Source organism: Salvelinus alpinus, chromosome 9 (assembly GCF_045679555.1).
Source record: "Salvelinus alpinus chromosome 9, SLU_Salpinus.1, whole genome shotgun sequence".
NCBI classification, from domain to species: Eukaryota; Metazoa; Chordata; class Actinopteri; order Salmoniformes; family Salmonidae; genus Salvelinus; species Salvelinus alpinus.
Window position 1 is genome coordinate 15,088,456 of NC_092094.1, and position 17,497 is coordinate 15,105,952.

The 17,497-nt window shown below is 47.8% G+C and overlaps 1 pseudogene; it reads right to left on the reverse strand.

Moving 5' to 3' along the window:
• Positions 1–17,497, reverse strand: part of LOC139584680 (cortactin-binding protein 2-like) — a 104,438-nt pseudogene that overhangs the window by 17,400 nt on the left and 69,541 nt on the right.

A 17,497-nucleotide genomic window follows, 5' to 3' on the forward strand; every position in this document is an offset into this window, starting at 1 on the left:
TGCTTGTATACTTTGTATTTTGGCGAATTTAGTACGACATCCAGGAACATTTGGCATACTAACTATATCCATACTATGACCAATACGCATACTACATACTCAATTTACGTCACAAATAGTACGGTTAGTGAGGTTAGTATGAGTATTCGAACACAGCTTATGACTGTCCCACTGTACCTGAGCGTCCATTTTGAGCAGCAGAAAACAAGGCAGAGGCTGGGTGGTCTTCAAGGAGACTAATATTATCCGTTGGATCTCGGTTAAGCAGCATTGACAATAAAGTGACATTTCCTGGGAAGCAGCTTGGAGGAGCAGGGGGCGCCCGTCGTCCAGGGCAACGGGCCCACCGCAGTTTAGCGAGGGAACTATGGAGGGACGCCAGCCTAACGGGAGTTAGAGGGGACACAAGGTTGAACATGGCAGAGAAGCTTTGATAGAGAGGAGAAGGGGAATGAGGGCGATGAACACCACAACACCTAAGTTCCACAACACAGTCTGGTTAGAGCTCAAAAGACAATGAATGCATGAATCTATACTGAACACAAATATAAAAAATACAAAAATATGAACGCAACATGCTACAATTTTAAAGATTTTACCGAGTTACAGTTCATATAAGGAAATAAGTCAATTTAAATGAATGAATTAGGCCCTAATCTATGGATTTGACATGACTGGGCAGGGGCACAGCCATGGGTGGTTCTGGGAGGGCATAGGCACACCCACTCAGGAGCCAGGGCCAGCCAATCTGAATTTGTTTTTCACTACAAAAGGGCTTTATTACAGACAGAAATACACCTCAGTTTCATCAGCTGACAGGTGGCTAGTCTCAGACGATCCCGCAGGTGAAGAAGTCAAATGTGGAGGTTCTGGCTGGTGTGTTTACATGTGGTCTGCGGTTGTGAGGCCGGATGGACGTACTGCCAAATTCTCTAAAATGAGGAGGCAGCTTATGGTAAATAAATTAATATGAAATTCTCTGGCGACAGCTCTAGTGGACATTCCTGCACTCAGCATGCCAGTTGCCAATCCCTCAAAACGAGTGTTGTGTTGTGTGACAAAACTGCACATTTTAGAGTGGCTTTTTATTGTCCACAGCACAAGGTGCATTACTGTGTAATGATCATGCTGTTTAACCAGCTTCATCATATACCACACCTGTCAGGTAGATGGATTATTTTGGCAAAGGAGAAATGCTCATTAACAGGGATGTAAACAAATTTCTGCACAAAATTTGAGAGAAATAAGCTTTTTAGGAGTGTGTCAATGTACAGATCTGGGGAAGGGCGACAAAACATTTCTGCAGCATTGAAGGTCCCCAAGAACACAGTGGCCTCCATCATTCTTAAATGGAAGAAGTTTGTAACCACCAAGACTCTTCCAAGAGCTGGCTGCCCGGCCAAACTAAGCAATCGGGGAAGAAGGGCCTTGGTCAGGGAGGTAAACAAGAACCTAATGGTCACTCTGACAGAAACTCCCCAAATACAGGTGTGCCAAGCTTGTAGCGTCATACCCAAGAAGCCTCGAGGCTGTAATTGCTGCCAAAGGTGCTTCAACAAAGTACTGAGTAAAGGGTCTGAATACTTATATAAATGTGATATTTCAATTTTGTATTTTAATACATTTTCAAAAATGTAAGAAAAACTGTTTTTGCTTTGTCATTATGCTGTGTTGTGTGTAGATGAGGGGGAAAAATGACTTAATCAGTTTTAGAATGAGGCTGTAATGTAACAAAAGGTGGAAAAAGTCAAGGGGTCTGAATACTTTCCGAATGCACTTTAGAACTTAAATTTGCAATTAAAAAGCACAGTATTGTATAACGCTAATATGTAGCAAAATGCTAAACTCTACTCTATGGATGGGGTGGGAGGGAAAGTGAAGGCCATTGTTAGCTACAATGCTATAAAGGAACGCCATGGGTTATTTGGCACTTCTCGGGACATGCAGGTGAAAAGCGTTCAGTTCAGAGCAAAAAGAGCTGAAGACCTTTAGATTACCCCCTTGTCTGAAAGACTGAAAAGGAGAGGGGGAGGAAAGGAATGGAAGTGTATTTCATTATTTTTAACGACATCAGCGGTTGACAGCCATTACCGTTGCGCTTTCCAAGACGTCTGACTAAGTTACTGTTTTGGGATACTGAAGTAAGAGAAACTACTGGTGACATTAAAGCTGGTGTTCAGTTTGGTCTTTTGAGGTGAGCGTCAAATCTGTTTCACTGCTGTGGAGGAAGAGTTAGTATAGTGCAGTTGTAGTATAGTCTTAATAGAAGTATGTTTTGGCAAAAAAGTATTCTAGGTAATGATGATATTTTAGTCATCATATTGTAACATTAAGACAAATTTTACTTGTAAGAGATCTGACGTGAACCTTACCCTAAAATGCTGATATATCCCTTCATGAAATAAATGGAATCAGTAGAGAAAACGAACACATTCCTCATTTGTTTCAGTCAAAATTCTCTAAAACACTTTTCTCATCCATACACATTGGGATAAAATCGAAATAAAACAAACAGGACTTGCGTCAACTTCTCTACTCGATTGCTTGAAATGTGTTATGAAATGTGTTATGAAATTTGTTTTTTCAACCAATTGCGACAATAAACCCATGTTGCAATATAAACAGAAGCAAGAATATTACATTCATAGCACTACAAACATCCACATGAAACTGTAAGTACATCATAACATACAGTGGAGGAATATGGAGTTGAAACAGGAAGGAAAATGGAATGGACAGGGGTCAGAGGGAGGAGGTAGTGTGTGTATGGAGAGGGGTGATGATGATGAAGAGGAAGAAGCATGCTAGTGGACTGGGGATGAGGGGAGAGAGCAGCCTCTGGCATCAGCTTCAGAGAGGAGGGGGTTACTCACAGGAGCACTACATACTCATCTGAACGGGGAAAACTTAGCCTCAAAACCTCATTGCCTCAAATAACACTGGAGTAACACTCCTTGAGCTAGCTAGCCTAGCTATTGACCCTTTACCCTGCAGGCACATGATATTGGCCTGCCACTAGTCAGTTTACAGCTGCTAGCTGGGGGATAACGTGTCAGAATAGGACTCTGGTGAAGCAGGGAGACGACAGGCTCCAGAAGGAGGGGGAGGAGGATTAAGTATGCGTACAGAGAGATCAGGTCTCAAGCAGTGGTCGGTTTAAGGCCGAGAGGGATACAGTCACTGCAACAATGAGCAAGAGTTAACTTGCCTGACCCTGCTCTTTTGTGTTCTCCTTTGGACTCCTGTGGTTAAAGCAGGTTCCTTATGGCCTGAATCCTACGTTAGGCTAGGCTAACCTAGCATTGGAAAGATAGTTGGAGCGGAGAGGTAGAGGCAGTAAGGGGAGAGCGGTAGGGGGAGTGTGGTGCCCCTTTACCTGATGCTGTTGCCAGGGGGCTGCCTGGGGCTACGGGATGGAACGCTAGCGAAGGAGGAGGGGTTTATGGAGGAGGGGCTACTGACAGTGATGGCAACGCTGGCGGGGGGGCACTCTGCACACGTGGCCTGGTGCGGCCCCCTCAACCCCTTTGTGGGAGGGCAGGCACCCACCTGAAACGCCGTCAAGGCTGGGACCAGGTCCAGGGCGGGTTTGGGCGGCAGCTGGGGCGTGCCGGGTTTTAACCCCGCCCCGGGGGAGCGGTTGCTGTCCCCCACCACTTTGATGGGCGGGTGGGGAGGGGAGGGGGTCTGGGAGAGGCCCGGCTTTTTGGGCGGGATGGGGGGCGGGTTTCCCCGGTCGATCCTCGCCACTGTGGGGGACTTGAGGCCGATGGGGTGGCCCAGGCGGCCAGGGAAGGGCCCCCCTTCTGAGGTGGAGTGGGGCAGGCCGGGACGGAGGGCTCCGGGGCCCCCTGCTGGGGGGCTGGTGAAGCGTGAGAGGACCTGTGTGACGGTGTGTCGCGCTTGCTGCTTGGCGGCAAAGTTGTCTCGGTTGGTGGGGGATAGGTCACGGGTCGGCGGGCTGCTCTGGGAGGATGTGCCGTTTTGGTCCTGCTCCTGGAACTTGTAGCGGGCAGCCTGGACACGAGGGCTCACCCCCATGGGCAGGGCTGAGGTGGGGGCAGGGGAGTGTAACCCACCGTGGGGCGTCTGGCCCTCGGCTCCATTCTCCCCTGTTTGAAGAAGTCCTCCTGAGCTGCTGTGGACCAGCCCCCGGCCTGCGCTGGGCGTCTTGGGCAGGCTGAGGCCTGCGTAGTTGGTGGGAGTGGGTTTGACAGGGATGGTGAGGGGGCTCGGCTTCTTCTGCCCCTCGGCCTCTGGAGGGGGCAGGTCCGTTTGGCAGGAGGCCGTCTGGGAACTGACTGGGTCTGTGGCCACAGCAACAGATGCTGTGTGTTTGGGAGGTGGGGGGTTGGTGGTAGCGGTGGGATCCACAGCAGTTGCTGCAGCCGGTTGGGCTGGGATACCGGCTTTACCATCCTTACAGTCTTTAACGTCCTTACCATCCTTACCATCCTTAGCATCCCGTTCAGTCCTGAGCTGCTCTACCTGCCGGCGCAGGCTCAGGCTCTCTGTCTCCTCTCGGCCCAGCCTGGCACGCAGCTGCTCGCACTCAGTGTCCAGCTCTGACAGCTGCTTCTCCATCTTGGCCTCCATCTGATGTCCACGCTGCCTCTCTGCCGTCAGCTCCTCCTGCAGCCGCCCGGCCAAGCGGCTCTCCTCATCCAGCCGGGCAGAAATCTCGTCGAAGCGCTGCGACTCCTCCACCACGCGCGTCGCCAGCTGCTTACACTCCCTCACCAGCATCATAACCATGTGCTTGTTCTTCTCCCGCTCGTCCTTCAGCTGGGCGGTTAGTTTACGGTGCTCCTGCTCCAGACTATGCAGCTGTAGCTTCTCCATCTCCAGCTGAGAGATAGATAGACCACAAGTTAGTCAGAGGAGATGTCGTTTAGAAAACACACACATACTATATGTCAGACAGACAGAACGACCCACAGCTATCCCAAACATCAATACTGTAACTCTTACTCCCTCTATACCCCCTCAGTCACGCGTCAGAACATACTAATACAAACGTCCAGATCACACCTACACCAACAGTCAGGAGCTCAGATTATCTACAGTAAACTCACTTTTCAGCAACACACAAACACATGTCAGTCAGAACATACACACACACACGCCCAGATCACACCTACACTAAACATGTCAGATATAGCTAGGGCACCACATCTGGTATATCCTTCACACATCTGGTATATCCTTCACACATCTGGTATATCCTTCACACATCTGGTATATCCTTCACACATCTGGTATATCCTTCACACATCTGGTATATCCTTCACACATCTGGTATATCCTTCACACATCTGGTATATCCTTCACACATCTGGTATATCCTTCACACCACAAACCTCATGTCACATTCACGCACCCACATCTGGTATATCCTTCACACCACAAACCTCATGTCACATTCACGCCCCCACATCTGGTATATCCTTCACACCACAAACCTCATGTCACATTCACGCCCCCACATCTGGTATATCCTTCACACCACAAACCTCATGTCACATTCACGCACCCACATCTGGTATATCCTTCACACCACAAACCTCATGTCACATTCACGCCCCCACATCTGGTATATCCTTCACACCACAAACCTCATGTCACATTCACGCCCCCACATCTGGTATATCCTTCACACCACAAACCTCATGTCACATTCACGCACCCACATCTGGTATATCCTTCACACCACAAACCTCATGTCACATTCACGCACCCACATCTGGTATATCCTTCACACCACAAACCTCATGTCACATTCACGCACCCACATCTGGTATATCCTTCACACCACAAACCTCATGTCACATTCACGCACCCACATCTGGTATATCCTTCACACCACAAACCTCATGTCACATTCACGCACCCACATCTGGTATATCCTTCACACCACAAACCTCATGTCACATTCACGCCCCCACATCTGGTATATCCTTCACACCACAAACCTCATGTCACATTCACGCCCCCACATCTGGTATATCCTTCACACCACAAACCTCATGTCACATTCACGCCCCCACATCTGGTATATCCTTCACACCACAAACCTCATGTCACATTCACGCCCCCACATCTGGTATATCCTTCACACCACAAACCTCATGTCACATTCACGCCCCCACATCTGGTATATCCTTCACACCACAAACCTCATGTCACATTCACGCCCCCACATCTGGTATATCCTTCACACCACAAACCTCATGTCACATTCACGCCCCCACATCTGGTATATCCTTCACACCACAAACCTCATGTCACATTCACGCCCCCACATGACATGACAGTATACATTGCATTCGGAAAGTATTCAGACCCCTCCATTTTTCCACATTTTGTCACGTTACAGCATTATTCTAAAGCTGATTAAAACATTTTTTCCCCTCATCAATCTACACACGATACCCCATAATGACAAAGCAAAAACAGTTTTTATTTTGCAAATGTATTAAATGTTTTAAAAGAAATACTTTATTTATATAAGTATTCAGACCCTTTGCTATGATACTCGAAATTGATCTCAGGTGCATCTTGTTTCCATTGATCATTATTGAGATGTTTCTACAACTTGGAGTCCACCTGTGGTAAATTCAATTGATTTGGAAAGGCACACACCTGTCTATATAAGGTCCCACAGTTGACAGTGCAAGTTAGAGCAAAAACCAAGCCATGAGGTGGAAGGAATTGTCCATAGAGCTCCGAAACAGGATTGTGTTGAGGCACAGATCTGGGGAAGGGTACCAAAAAACTTCTGCAGCATTGAAGGTCCCCAAGAACACAGTGGTCTCCATCATTCTGAAATGGAAGAGCTTTGGAACAACCAAGACTCTTCCTATAGCTGGCCGCCCGGCAAAACTGATCAATCTTGGGAGAAGGGCCTTGGTCAGGGAGGTGACCAAGTACCAGATGGGGACGCATGGTGGTGGCAGCATCATGCTGTGTGGGTATTTTGCAGCGGCAGGGACTGGGAGACCTGTCAGGATCGAGGGAAAGATGAACGGAGCAAAGTAGATCCTTGATGAAAACCTGCTCCAGACCGGTTAGGTTCTCAGACTAGGGCGGTTAAGGTTCCCCTTCCAACAGAACAATGACCCGAAGCACACAGCCAAGACAACTCAGGAGTGGCTTCGTGACAAGTCTCTGAATGTCCTTGAGTGGCACAGCCAGAGCCCGGACTTGAACCCGATCAAACATCAAAGGAGAGACCTGATAATAGCTGTGCAGCGACACGCCACATCCAACCTGACAGAGCTTGAGGATCTGCAGAGAAGAATGGGAGAAACTCCCCAAATACAGGTGGGCCAAGCTTGTAGCTTAATACCTAAGAAGACTCAAGGCTGTAATCGCTGCCAAATGTGCTTCAACAAAGTACTGATTAAAGGGTCTGAATACTTATGTAAATGTGATATTTCAGTTTTTTATTTTTAATAAATTAACAGAAATGTCTAAAAAACTGTTTATGCTTTGTCATTATGGGGTAATGTGTGTAGATTGATGATGGGGAAAAAACTATTTAATCAATTTTAAAATAAAGCTGTAACCTAACAAAATGTGGAAAAAGTCAAGGGGTCTGAATACTTTCCGAAGGCACTGAATGGAGTTCAGTGACGTGTCCTATAAGGAGCATGGGTGGCAAATCTGATGGCCGAATGGTAAAGAACATCTAGCCGCTCGAGAGCACCCTTACCTGCCGATCTATAAATTACGTCTCCGTAATCTAGCATGGGTAGGATGGTCATCTGAATCAGGGTTAGTTTGGCAGCTGGGGTGAAAGAGGAGCGATTTAGATAGAGGAAACCAAGTCTAGATTTAATCTTAGCCTGCAGCTTTGATTTGTGCTGAGAGAAGGACAGTGTACCGTCTAGCCATACTCCCAAGTACTTGTATGAGGTGACTACCTCAAGCTCTAAACCCTCAGAGGTAGTAATCACACCGGTAGGGAGAGGGGCATTCTTCTTACCAAACCACATGACCTTTGTTTTGGAGGTGTTCAGAACAGGGTTAATGGTAGAGAAAGCTTCTTGGACACTAAGAAGGCTTTGCTGTTGAGTGTTTAATACAAAATCCGGGGAGGGGCCAGCTGAGTATAAGACTGTATAATCTGCATATAAATGGATGACAGGGCTTCCTACTGCCTTAACAATGTTGTTGATGTGGAGCGTGGGGCCTAGGATCGAGCCTAGGTGTACTCCCTTGGTGACAGGCAGTGGCTGGCCAAAGACCCCTCAGAAACACCAATACTCCTTAGCCAGCCCACAAGAATGGAATGGTCTACTGTATCAAAATCTTTGGCCAAGTCAATAAAAATAGCAGCACAACATTGCTTAGAATCAAGGGCAATGATGACATAATTTAGGACCTTTAGGTTGCAGTGACACATCCATAACCTGAGCGGAAACTAGATTGCACAAGTTTTTCCAACACTTTTGATAAACAGGGCAAAATAGAAATAGGCCTATAACAGTTAGGATCAGCTTGATCTCCCCCTTTAAATAAAGGACACACTGTGTCTGCCTTCCAAGCAATGGGAACCTCCCAAGAGGTTCATTACAAACTAGGCCCATTACAACACACCAATAATAGCCCCTCCATTTTAGAATAGGGATTGAATTATTAGTTACAGAGAAACAGCAGAAACAGTGAGTCAATATGTAAAAGACCACACAAGAAGAAACAGTTACTGGATGAACTACGCTCACACAGACACAAAAAGGACGAGGGAATCTAACGTTTTAAACATGATTGAATTTCAATGACTTGTCAACCCCGGGCGATTATATCTGGAGTGTGGCTTCTATTGTTAGCTGTGCGTTGGCAGAGAGGGTACAGGCTTAGCTGGACATTCCGAGCGATTGCCTGCCCCACTACTCTAACGAGCCCAAACAATGAGGCTGAGACTGAGGCTGATATCCTTTATGCTGCCTGGCTGCCCCCCCTCAAACATAACCCCCTATAATCCTCACTGGAATGAACACATCTCATCTCTGGATGATTGACTGAGTCACTGCTATGTCATTGTTATGAATCTGAACAGCTCCTAGGAAGCTGAACAGCAACAGAATGACATCCTTTTTAAATGAAGCACTTCTAATAGTATTATTATACAGTAATATGGTGAGATCTGATGACTTGATCAAATATTGTAATTTCTTCCATTTAGGATAATGTCTTGTTAGAACAGTCTTTATTACCCCTATAGGACCATTTCATTTACTTGTATTGTCCACCCCATGTGTACACTTCACCAACATCATGTGTACACTTCACCAACAACCTGTGTACACTTCACCAGCATCATGTGTACACTTCACCAGCATCATGTATACAACTCACCAGCATCATGTGTACACCTCACCAACAACCTGTGTACACCTCACCAATAATTAATGTACACCTCACCAACATCATGTGTACATCTCACCAACATCATGTATACACCTCACCAACATCATGTGTACACCTCACCAACATCATGTGTACACCTCACCAACATCATGTGTACACCTCACCAACATCATGTGTACATCTCACCAACATCATGTGTACATCTCACCAACATCATGTGTACACCTCACCAATAATTAATGTACACCTCACCAGCATCACGTGTGCCACCTCATGGATTGAACTCTACCCTGTTCTTCATGATTCATCCATGATGCAGGGCCTTCATTATGCCAGTACACAGCCTAAAAGGCTGCGTCCACCAAAACGTATTACATACATGGCTTTAAAACACATCAATACTCCAAGAAACTTACTCACAGAAACATGCATAAACATAGTATAGAATAAAACGTTGGCTTTGTTCTGCAGTCTAGCAACCAAGACTTGAGCTATACAACTCAAATGGCTTTGTTCATGTTATGTCACAGTATGTTATTATTCAAGGGCCAGCGATAACGATTTGTTTCATATCTCTCGTGTTGTTGTCATGTTCTGGTGTGTGGCGGATGTAATAGCTAGCTACAACCATGCAAGCAAAGGACCGGTCACCATAACAACGATGGTACGTTGGTGATTTATTCCAGGAGTGGAAGGGAGGGAATGAGGGAGAGGAAGGTGAGGGGGGTTGGAGAGAGAGAGGGAGGGAGGGATGGAGAAGGGGCTGGGGTAATCAGTTCCTACTGGGGGGCAAGCAGGGAGGTAATGGAGAAAATTAGCCAAGAGATTTTAGTGTTTTAGACTCCATGCTGTGCTGCTGTAGTGACACTGGATCACAATGGAGCGGTAGCAGCTTTTATTGTGTCAATGGCTGGTTCATGTTCAGTAGGACACACTGTAGCAAAACGGTTTGGAACAGAATTAGTATTGGAACAGGATCCCTGTGCCAATACTCCTCCTTTGCCTCCCACTCTTCCTCTACCGCCCTCATTCTCCCATTCTTTCCTCCTCTATCCTTCTCTCTCCTCCTCCTCCCCTGGCTATTGTCCAGTATTGGCCTGGCTGGCCAGCTGTGTGTCTCAGTGCTTATCTGAAGCACACAGTGAGTGCTGGCTAACAGAGGTGTCTCTGCGGCCAGACAAGCCCAGTTGGAGAGAGTCTCTGGATCTGCTGGCTCTGTGACTGGTGGAAGGGTTTAGGAGCAGGCTCTGTGACTGGTGGAAGGGTTTAGGAGCTGGCTCTGTGACTGGTGGAAGTGTTCAGGAGCTGGCTCTGTGACTGGTGGAAGGGTTCAGGAGAAGGCTCTGTGACTGGTGGAAGGGTTCAGGAGCAGGCTCTGTGACTGGTGGAAGGGTTCAGGAGCAGGCTCTGTGACTGGTGGAAGGGTTTACGAGCTGGCTCTGTGACTGGTGGAAGTGTTCAGGAGCAGGCTCTGTGACTGGTGGAAGGGTTTACGAGCTGGCTCTGTGACTGGTGGAAGGGTTTACGAGCAGGCTCTGTGACTGGTGGAAGGGTTTAGGAGCTGGCTCTGTGACTGGTGGAAGGGTTTACGAGCAGGCTCTGTGACTGGTGGAAGGGTTTAGGAGCAGGCTCTGTGACTGGTGGAAGTGTTTAGGAGCTGGCTCTGTGACTGGTGGAAGGATTCAGGAGCTGGCTCTGTGACTGGTGGAAGGGTTTAGGAGCAGGCTCTGTGACTGGTGGAAGTGTTAGGAGCTGGCTCTGTGACTGGTGGAAGGATTCAGGAGCTGGCTCTGTGACTGGTGGAAGGGTTTAGGAGCTGGCTCTGTGACTGGTGGAAGGTTTAGGAGCGGCTCTGTGACTGGTGGAAGGGTTTAGGAGCAGGCTCTGTGACTGGTGGAAGGGTTTAGGAGCTGGCTCTGTGACTGGTGGAAGTGTTCAGGAGCAGGCTCTGTGACTGGTGGAAGGGTTTACGAGCTGGCTCTGTGACTGGTGGGGCAGAGCGGCTCTGTGACGGGGAGGGCGAGCGGCTCTGTGACTGGTGGAAGGGTTTACGAGCTGGCTCTGTGACTGGTGGAAGGGTTTACGAGCAGGCTCTGTGACTGGTGGAAGGGTTTACGAGCTGGCTCTGTGACTGGTGGAAGGGTTTAGGAGCTGGCTCTGTGACTGGTGGAAGGGTTTAGGAGCAGGCTCTGTGACTGGTGGAAGGGTTTAGGAGCTGGCTCTGTGACTGGTGGAAGGGTTTACGAGCTGGCTCTGTGACTGGTGGAAGGGTTTAGGAGCTGGCTCTGTGACTGGTGGAAGGGTTTAGGAGCAGGCTCTGTGACTGGTGGAAGGGTTTAGGAGCAGGCTCTGTGACTGGTGGAAGGGTTTAGGAGCTGGCTCTGTGACTGGTGGAAGTGTTCAGGAGCAGGCTCTGTGACTGGTGGAAGGGTTCAGGAGCAGGCTCTGTGACTGGTGGAAGGATTCAGGAGCTGGCTCTGTGACTGGTGGAAGGATTCAGGAGCTGGCTCTGTGACTGGTGGAAGGGTTTAGGAGCAGGCTCTGTGACTGGTGGAAGGGTTCAGGAGCTGGCTCTGTGACTGGTGGAAGGGTTTAGGAGCAGGCTCTGTGACTGGTGGAAGGGTTCAGGAGCTGGCTCTGTGACTGGTGGAAGGGTTTAGGAGCTGGCTCTGTGACTGGTGGAAGGGTTTAGGAGCAGGCTCTGTGACTGGTGGAAGGGTTCAGGAGCAGGCTCTGTGACTGGTGGAAGGGTTTAGGAGCAGGCTCTGTGACTGGTGGAAGGGTTCAGGAGCAGGCTCTGTGACTGGTGGAAGGGTTCAGGAGCTGGCTCTGTGACTGGTGGAAGGATTCAGGAGCTGGCTCTGTGACTGGTGGAAGGGTTTAGGAGCAGGCTCTGTGACTGGTGGAAGGGTTCAGGAGCAGGCTCTGTGACTGGTGGAAGGGTTTAGGAGCAGGCTCTGTGACTGGTGGAAGGGTTCAGGAGCTGGCTCTGTGACTGGTGGAAGGGTTTAGGAGCTGGCTCTGTGACTGGTGGAAGGGTTTAGGAGCAGGCTCTGTGACTGGTGGAAGGGTTCAGGAGCAGGCTCTGTGACTGGTGGAAGGGTTCAGGAGCAGGCTCTGTGACTGGTGGAAGGGTTCAGGAGCTGGCTCTGTGACTGGTGGAAGGGTTTAGGAGCAGGCTCTGTGACTGGTGGAAGGGTTCAGGAGCAGGCTCTGTGACTGGTGGAAGGGTTCAGGAGCAGGCTCTGTGACTGGTGGAAGGGTTTAGGAGCTGGCTCTGTGACTGGTGGAAGGGTTCAGGAGCAGACTCTGTGACTGGTGGAAGGGTTCAGGAGCTGGCTCTGTGACTGGTGGAAGGGTTCAGGAGCAGGCTCTGTGACTGGTGGAAGGATTCAGGAGCTGGCTCTGTGACTGGTGGAAGGGTTCAGGAGCAGGCTCTGTGACTGGTGGAAGGGTTTAGGAGCTGGCTCTGTGACTGGTGGAAGGGTTCAGGAGCTGGCTCTGTGACTGGTGGAAGGGTTTAGGAGCTGGCTCTGTGACTGGTGGAAGGGTTCAAGAGCAGGCTCTGTGACTGGTGGAAGGGTTTAGGAGCTGGCTCTGTGACTGGTGGAAGGGTTCAGGAGCAGGACAAGGAGAGCTGTGTTATCACTTATCACACACAGGTGCACTTACAGTTGCATGGATGACACCAAGGTTATTATAGTTTGATGTTTTTATATTCACTTGTATTTCTATTCATTTGGGGATTAAAAAAACAATTCAGTTTAGTTTCAGTTATTTTTCAGACCTGATTTGCATATTTTTTTATTTTGTTTAAGTTGTATAAAAAAACATTTATATTTCGTTTTTATATGATTTAATTTTAGTTTTAGTGTTAGAGACAGAAAGCATTCATGGGAGGCTAGGAGCCATTTGTGTAGAATATATTTGTGTGTATTTTTTGGGGAAGTCACTTTGCAACTGTGGGGCAGTAATACATAAGGTGATGGGTCATGTCATAGTTTAGGTTTAAATTATAAAGTAGAGATTGGTGCAAAACATACAGAAGTGAAACGGATGTCAGTGTAGCTTCCTCCACTGTCCCCGTACCGGGCGCAAACCAGTGATCCTCTGCTTGCAAACACATGTGACTGCCCTACTTGACAACATACCAACTGTTTTCAAGAAATACCTAATTCAATAGCTCCGTCAGTGACATTTCAAGTTAGCTGTGGAGTGAGCTTACAGTACATTCTTAAGTCCGTTACACTCACCCCTTTTAAACTAACTACACAGTGAGTGACCCCAGCCGTTGAGCTGAGCTGAACTGTCGATCCGAGTCACAGCACCAGTGAAACGGACGTCAGTGTGCTGCTAACAGTGCAGCTTCCTCCACTGTCCCTGTCCCCATACGGTGCTCGAACCAGTGATTCTCTGCTCGCAGACACACGTGACCTCCCAACCGTTTGACCTATAGAAAAATAGCTAAAATTTCTAGTTAGCTGTGGAGTGACATTAACGTTCTTAACTTCGTTACAGAAGGAAACTCTCTCTCACCCATGTTTACACCAATCCAATGCTTTTTAAATGTTGTTTAAAAAAATAGAATGAATTTAAATACCTAGATGATTTTTTCCCCTGTTAGCTAGTGAAGGCTAATGATAGTGATGCACAAGCTAGGCCTATTTGAAACATCGCCATCTACTGGTCATATTTATCCACCAGCTTCAGTAGCTTGAAAACCCTCAAAACGCTGAACATAATTCATGATGGTTTATATTTGACTTTAGCTAGTTTTGGAGTCAAAGATAATAGTTTTAGTTTTTCAAACAGGTCTGTTAATTATTGTATTTCAGTTTACTACTCTTTTTTCATAATTTGTTTTCATTTTTGTTTCAGTTTACTATAATAACCTTGGAACACACATTCTTACACGCAAGCATGAACCACATAGAGACAAAAGCGGCACACACACTTAAATATCCCCCCCTCCCACTCACACTCCCTCATTCACCCTGCCAACCTCTTGTACATGCACCCTCGCCCACTCCATCCCTCAACCACTACCTCTCCTGGAATAGAGAAAGAGAGAGAGAGAATATAGAGAAGAGAGAGAAGAGAGAGAAGAGAGATAAGAGAGAGAATATAGAGAAGCAAGAGAGAGAGAGAAGCGAGAGAGAGTAAGAGAGAGTGAGAGAGAGAGAGAGAGAGAGAGAGAGAGAGAGAGAGAGAGAGAGAGAGAGAGAGAGAGAGAGAGAGAGAGAGAGTAAGAGAGAGCGAGAGAGAGAGAGAGAGAGAGAGAGAGAGAGAGAGAGAGAGAGAGAGAGAGAGAGAGAGAGAGAGAGAGAGAGAGTTTGAGTTTTAAATAATCTTTATTGGGTCTGGGAGCCCACCACACAATAAATACTCATACAAAACCATAGTTACACATCAATTAAAAACACAACTCCAATTCCTCCTTCAAAGTAACTAAACACTGAATACCCCATATACTCATAAACAGATCAATATTGTTGACAAGTTTATAATAGGCAAACTCAACCCTTAGTCTCACTGCCAACATTCCCTCCAGCATTCCCACCACATCCACAGACCCCTGTCCCCGAATACTGTTTTTTCGGGTCTTCCATATCACTAATTGTGCTGCCCCTAACACAAAATTAAGCAACACAACTACACCCTTTTGACTAAACCTGTACTTTGGCCCAAATATATACAGTTGGGAAGAGAAAACCTCTCCCAACGCTGAGAACCAATTAGTGATCAGGTCAATCAACCCGACCAACCTGGGACACAGTAAAAACAGATGTGCCAGAGTTTCACTCAGCACAGAATGGACACCCTTCCCCAACAGTAGGATCCAGGTGTACCAGATGCATGTTGGTGGCTATGGCTCCATGTATTATCCTCCATTGGAGGTCAGCTGTCCTCTTATCAATAGGCAGTTTGTATAATGATCGCCAACAGCCTTTTGGGGAGGCACCTGGACCCAGCACACCCGCCCACCTCGTTGATTTTACCCCTTCCAGGGAAGAGGCATGGGACACCTTTACACATATTCTGTACATGGCCTTCTTTCCCACCTCCTTGAACTCCCCCAGCTCCGGGGTATGGAAGGAAAGCAGCATCCCCACGTCCTCCTCGAATGCCCCCACCGCAGCACTAACAATCAGTGCAGGGAACATATAATCCAGACCCTCCTTCCACCGATCAGATTTGGAAGTGTCAGTCACATACTGCAGATGAAGTACTGGCAAGGAGTCACAGACCTCAGCGACGACTTTCCTGAGTAGGCGAGATGATCGGATCCCTGCTCTTTCTCCCAGCTCCTCCAACAATCTGCTCCTGCTCCGCATCAGATGACCCAGCTTGGTGCACCCCACGCCTAACAGGCATGAACGTAGGCTGGCTGAACCCAGAGCACGGGACTGGATGGCAGTGTTGTATAAAAGAGGCTCTTCAAAAAGCCACATCCCTGGTGGCGTGCAGGCCTTACGGGACTTGACAACAACTCTCCAAGCCTGCATAACAGACTCATAAAATGGAGTCAGGCCAGGCAATTCACCCCCCTCCAGCTTTAAGAGGAAAAGGTGCTTGTCTAAGCCCAAACAGCCCGCTCTCCTCATCAATGTGTAGGCTGTGTCGACCCAGCTAGAACCGTCACTGTACAACAGTCTCTGGGCTGCTTGAAGCCGGAAAGCCATGATCCTAGAGGAAATGTCCACCAGGCCTTGCCCACCCTCATGCAGTGGCAGGTACAGGGCTGCAGCTTTAATCCAGTGTTGTCCAGACCAGAAGAAATTGACAAGGGTCCTCTGAAGCTCTTGTATCAGACCCTTTGGTGGCTGCAAAATCATTAGTCTGTGCCACAGGGTAGAGGCAGCAAGATTATTAGCTACCAGTAACCTTCCCCTATAAGACAGCTGGGGCAGCACCCATTTTCATCTTGACAGTCTGGCACACACTTTCTCCACTACACCCTCCCAGTTCTTTTTCTGAAAGACATCAGAGCCTAGAAAAACCCGCAAAGTCTTCATCCCATCTCTGCCCCACTGAAGCCCCCCTGGTAACTGTGGAGCGGACCCCATCTGAAGCTGACCTGCCCACAGCGCTTCACTCTTTCCCCAATTGACTCTAGCTGAGGAGGCCCCCTCATACGCCTTTAAAGCGTTTGAGAGAACCTTAACATCCTCACCCCCTGTAATAAAAACTGTCACGTCATCTGCATACGCAGACAGTGCTATCGTGGGACCCTTCATTACACCTGCCACAGAGAAACCAGTAAGCTTCGCTTTTAAAAAACAAAGCATTGGTTCAATCGCCAGACTATATAACTGCCCTGAAATTGGGCATCCCTGCCTGATGCCCCTTTGGACAGGGATGGGGCAACTCAAACCACCCCCCACCTTCACCATACATGAGGCCCCAGCACACAGTAAATTCATCCAAGACAAAAAAACATCCTCAAACCCAAAGGCTTTCATTGTTTTAAACAAGTACTGGTGGTCCACACGATCAAAAGCCTTCTCCTGATCCAAAGAAAGTAAACCCACATTTACATCAGACAGTTTACAAATGTCTAAAACATCTCTTATTATAAACAAGTTGTCAACAATAGAGCGATCAGGTACACAGTAGGACTGGTCCTTGTGGACCAACAATCCCAGATACTCTTTCAACCTGTTTGAGAGACATTCAGAAAGAATTTTGTATTCTGCGCACAGCAAAGCAATAGGTCTCAAATTTTTTATGAGAGCCAAATTTTGGCAACTTTTTTGGCAACAGTGAACCCCTTTTGAACCCCTTTTTTGGCAACAGTGAACGCACCGCACGTTGACAGGATACAGGAAGAGAACCCTCATGAAAAGATTCACACACCACTTCATAAAAATCCTCCTCAATAGACCCCCAAAAGTGCTTATAAAACTCAGATGGTAAACCATCAATGCCAGGGGCTCGGCCTGTTGAGAGCTGCATAACTGCTGTAGACAGCTCTTGCAGTGTAATGTCAGGGTCCAATGCGACTCTCTGCTCAGGTCCCAATTGAGGAAGACCGTGTAACAACTGTTCAGTACACAGAGAGTCACAATCCTCCGCCTTATAGAGGGCAGAGTAGAAATCCACGGCATGTTGACGCATTTCACTG